Source organism: Pristiophorus japonicus, chromosome 32 (assembly GCF_044704955.1).
Source record: "Pristiophorus japonicus isolate sPriJap1 chromosome 32, sPriJap1.hap1, whole genome shotgun sequence".
In the NCBI taxonomy this organism is placed as follows: Eukaryota; Metazoa; Chordata; class Chondrichthyes; family Pristiophoridae; genus Pristiophorus; species Pristiophorus japonicus.
In genome coordinates, this window is record NC_092008.1 from 3,605,987 (window position 1) to 3,611,427 (window position 5,441).

Genomic DNA, 5,441 nt, shown 5'->3' on the forward strand with positions numbered 1-5,441 from the left:
CTCCAAACACTCCCCTCTCCCTCCCCTCCAAACACACTCCTCTCCCTCCCCTCCAAACACTCTCCTCTCCCACCCTCCAAACACTCCCCTATCCCTCCCTCCAAACACTCCCCTCTCCCTCCCCACCAAACACATTCCTCTCCTTCCCCTCCAAACACGCCCCTCTCCCTCCCCTCCAAACACTTCCCTCTCCCTCCCCTCCAAACACTCCTTTCCCTGCCCTCCAAACACTCTCTTCTCCCTCCCCTCCAAACACTCCCCTCTCCCTCCCCTCCAAACACACTCCTCTCCCTCCCCTCCAAACACTCTCCTCTCCCACCCTCCAAACACTCCCCTATCCCTCCCTCCAAACACTCCCCTCCCCCTCCCTCCAAACACTCCCCTCTCCCTCCCCTCCAAATACTACCCACTCCCTCCCCTCCAAATTCTCCCCTCTCCCACCCCTCCAAACTCTCCCCTCTCCCTCCCCTCCAAACTCTCCCCTCTCCCTCCCCTCCAAACTCTCCCCTCTCCCACCCCTCCAAACTCTCCCCTCTCCCTCCCCTCCAAACTCTCCCCTCTCCCTCCCCTCCAAACTCTCCCCTCTCCCTCCCCTCTCCCCACTCCCCCTTCCCTCCAAACACTCCCCTCTCCCTCCCCTCCAAACTCTCCCCTCTCCTCCAAACTCTCCCCTCTCCCTCCCCTTTCCCCACTCCCCCTCCCCTCCAAACACTTCCCTCTCCCTCCCCTCCAAACATTCCCCTCTCCCTCCCTCCAAACACTCCCCTCTCCCTCCCCTCCAAACACACTCCCCTCTCCCTCCCCTCCAAATACTCCCCTCTCCCTCCCTCCAAACACTCCCCTCTCCCTCCCCTCCAAACACAATCCTTTCCCTCCCCTCCAAACACTCCCCTCTCCCTCCCTCCAAACACTCCCCTCTCCCTCCTCTCTAAACACTCCCCTCTCCCTCCCTCAAAACACACTCCTCTCCCTCCCCTCCAAACACTCCCCTCTCCCTCCCTCCAAACACCTCCCTCTCCCTCCCCTCCAAACACTCCCCTCTCCCTCCCCTTCAAACACTCCCCTCTCCCTCCCTCAAAAAACACTCCTCTCCCACCCTCCAAACACTCCCCTCTCCCTCCCTCCAAACTCTCCTCTCCCTCCCCTCCAAACACTCCTCTCCCTCCCCTCCAAACACTCCCCTCTCCCTCCCCTCCAAGCACTCCCCTCTCCCTCCCTCCAAACACTCCTCTCCCTCCCCTCCAAACACACTCCTCTCCCTCCGCTGCAAACACTCCTCTCCCTCCCCTCCAAACACTCCCCTCTCCCTCCCCTCCAAACACTCCCCTCTCCCTCCCTCCAAACACTCCGCTCCCTCCCCTCCAAACACACTCCTCTCCCTCCGCTCCAAACTCTCCCCTCTCCCTCCCCTCCAAACACTCCCCTCTCTCTCCCCTCCAAACACTCCCCTCTCTCTCCCTCCAAACTCTCCTCTCCCTCCCTCCAAACACTCCTCTCCCTCCCCTCAAAACACTCCTCTCTCCCTCCCCTCCAAACACTCATCTCCCTCCCCTCCAAACACACTCCTCTCCCTCCGCTCCAAACACTCCCCTCTCCCTCCCCTCCAAACACTCCCCTCTCCCTCCCCTCCAAACACAATCCTCTCCCTCCCCTCCAAACACTCCCCTCCCACTCCCTCCAAACACTCCCCTCTCCCTCCCTCCAAACACTCCGCTCCCTCCCCTCCAAACACACTCCTCTCCCTCCGCTCCAAACTCTCCCCTCTCCCTCCCCTCCAAACACTCCCCTCTCCCTCCCCTCCAAACACTCCCCTCTCTCTCCCTCCAAACTCTCCTCTCCCTCCCCTCCAAACACTCCTCTCCCTCCCCTCAAAACACTCCTCTCTCCCTCCCCTCCAAACACTCATCTCCCTCCCCTCCAAACACACTCCTCTCCCTCCGCTCCAAACACTCCCCTCTCCCTCCCCTCCAAACACTCCCCTCTCCCTCCCCTCCAAACACAATCCTCTCCCTCCCCTCCAAACACTCCCCTCCCACTCCCTCCAAACACTCCCCTCTCCCTCCCCTCCAAACACTCCCCTCTCCCTCCCTCAAAACACACTCCTCTCCCTCCTCTCCAAACACTCCCCTCTCCCTCCCCTCCAAACACCTCCCTCTCCTTCCCCTCCAAACACTCCCCTCTCCCTCCCCTTCAAACACTCCCCTCTCCCTCCCTCAAAACACACTCCTCTCCCACCCTCCAAACACTCCCCTCTCCCTCCCTCCAAACTCTCCTCTCCCTCCCCTCCAAACACTCCCCTCTCCCTCCCCTCCAAACACTCCCCTCTCCCTCCCTCCAAACACTCCTCTCCCTCCCCTCCAAACACTCCCCTCTCCCTCCCTCCAAATTCTCCTCTCCCTCCCCTCCAAACACTCCCCTCTCCCTCCCCTTCAAACACTCCCTTCTCACTCCCCTCCAAACACTCCCCTCTCCCTCTCCTCCAAACACTCCCCTCTCCCTCCCCTCCAAACACTCCTCTCCTTCCCCTCCAAACACTCCCCTCTCCCTCCCCTCCAAACACTCCCCTCTCCCTCCCCTCCAAACACTCCTCTCCCTCCCCTCCAGACACACTCCTCTCCCTCCACTCCAAACACTCCCCTCTCCCTCCCCTCCAAACACTCCTCTCCTTCCCCTCCAAACACTCCCCTCTCCCTCCCCTCCAAACACTCCCCTCTTCCTCCCCTCCAAACACTCCTCTCCCTCCCCTCCAGACACACTCCTCTCCCTCCACTCCAAACACTCCCCTCTCCCTCCCCTCCAAACACTCCCCTCTCCCTCCCCGGTCTCTACATCTCTCCCCCACTATTCCCACCTTCCCTCTCTCCCTCCCTCGCTCTCCGTCGCCCAAACCCGATTCTAACCCCGTCGGTCCGAGAGAGACACGGTGTTAATGAATGCCGACACATTTTTTAGCTGAACATTAACACAAGTGCCGCCCTTATTAAAGGGACACTAGAACCACAAACTAACAAATAAAACTTTGAAGGGAACATTAAGCTATCCAATTAAAATTTGGGTTGCCGCGGAGGTGATGACGCACTCCAGTCCCTCCGGCGCCCACCTCTCGCGGAAGGCTGCGAGCGTACCGGTGGACACCGCGTGCTCCGTCTCCAGGGACACCCTGGCTCGGATGTAACCGCGGAAGAGAGGCGGGCAGTCGGGGCTGAACGACCCCCTCGACCGCCCGCTGCCCAGACCGGCTGATGGACCCCATTGGCCAGGGCCCAGGAGCAGGCCCCACGAGGAGGCCCTCGGACCTGCCCGCTCCCCTCCGCACAGGGTGCCCACAGATCAGGGGCGTGGGACTGAAGTGCAGCCAGAATTCGAGGAACATCCCCTTCGAATAACGGAAGAGGGGGCTGCAACCTCCCACGCTGAACGTAGACGTGGAACACGGACTCCTCCAGACCGCAGAAACTGCCGGCGGCCCGGGAGTCCGCGAACCGACTTAAAAACCGATTGTCCCGTGCAACACCCTCCAGGCCAAGTCCCCCGCTAGATAGAGGGAGGACTCCCGCGTAGAGTGCACTCCACTGGGGTCCCCCGTCTCCTCCGGACGGCAAGATGAGGATTTCAAACCGTACGATCAGCAGCTCTTTCGCAGTCTCAGACCACGTTTTCAGGAGGTCAGTAAGAGATGGACCTCAAGTCGCTGGAGAGATACCACCAACGATGTCTCCCGCAAGATCCCGCAAATCCCCCGGGAGGACAGACGCACCAACGTTAGCGTCCTCGACCAGGCCCAACATCCCCCAGCATCGAAGCACTGACCACACTCGACCAGCTCCGCTGGGCAGGGCCCACATTGTCCGCATGGCCCCCCAGACACGAGACTCCCCAAAGCCAAGCGCTCTACTCGGAACTCCTTCACGGGCAAACGGGCCAAAGGTGGGCAGAGGAAACGTTACAGGGGACCACCCTCAAAGCCTCCCCGATAAAGTGCAACATCCCCCACCGACACCTGGGAGTCCCTGGGCCCAAAGACCAGTCCCGCCCTAAGTGGAGGAAGTGCATCCGGGAGGGGCGCTGAGCGCCTCGAGTCCCGTCGCCGAGAGCGTGCAGAAACCAAGCGCAGGCAGCGGAAGGAGCGTGCGGCAAACCAGTCCCACCCTCCCCTTCCCTCAACCACTGTCTGTCCCACCCTGTGACAGGGACTGTGGCTCCCGTATTGGGCTGTTCAGCCACCGAAGGACTCAGTTTTGGAGTGGAAGCAAGTCTTCCTCGGTTCCGAGGGACTGCCGATGATGATGATGGAAACACGGACAGAAATAACATCCACTGACAGAGGGGGCTTTAGAAAGTAGCGAAAGAGCCAGTTCCCACAGGCTGGTCAAGCAGGTGGGTCTTATCTTAGAACCTCACGGCACAGCAGGATCCCATTGGGCCCATCGAGACCCGTGCTGTGCCGGCTCGGTGACAGAGCGACCCCAATCAGTCCCACACTCCCCCCCCCTGCCCTTTCCCCACAGCCCCGGCACATTTTCCCCCTTCCAGTATTTGTCCAATTCTCCGGTTTGAAGGTTACGATTGAATCTGCTCGCACCGAGCTTTCAGGCAGCGCGTTCCCGATCACAACAACTCGCTGCGTAAACACGTTCTCCCCCCATCTCCCCCTCTGGTTCCCTCGCCGATTATCGTCAATCTGTGTATTTTTTTTTAACTCTGACCCCGAGCCGCATCAGGAGATATTAGGGACAGGTGAACCAACGCTGGGTCAAAGAGATGGGTTTTAAGGAGCATCCTGAAGGAGGAGAGAGAGGCGGAGAGGTTTAGGGAGGGAGTTCCAGAGCTTGGGGCCCAGACAACAGAGGGCACGGCCACCGATGGTGGAGCGATTATAATCAGGGATGGTCAGCAGGGCAGAATTAGAGGAGCGCAGAGATCTCGGGGTGGGGGGGGGTTGTGGGGCTGGAGGAGGTTACAGAGATAGGGAGGGGTGTAGGGGGCTGGAGGAGGTTACAGAGATAGGGAGGGGTGTAGGGGCTGGAGGAGGTTACAGAGATAGGGAGGGGTGTAGGGGCTGGAGGGGGTTACAGAGATAGGGAGGGGTGTAGGGGCTGGAGGGGGTTACAGAGATAGGGAGGGGTGTAGGGGCTGGAGGAGGTTACAGAGATAGGGAGGGGTGTAGGGGCTGGAGGGGGTTACAGAGATAGGGAGGGGTGCAGGGGCTGGAGGAGGTTACAGAGATAGGGAGGGGTGCAGGGGCTGGAGGAGGTTACAGAGATTGGGAGGGGTGTAGGGGCTGGAGGAGGTTACAGAGATAGGGAGGGGTATAGGGGCTGGAGGAGGTTACAGAGATAGGGAGGGGTGTAGGGGCTGGGGGAGGTTACAGAGATAGGGAGGGGTGCAGGGGCTGGGGGAGGTTACAGAGATAGGGAGGGGTGCAGGGGCTGGAGGAGGTT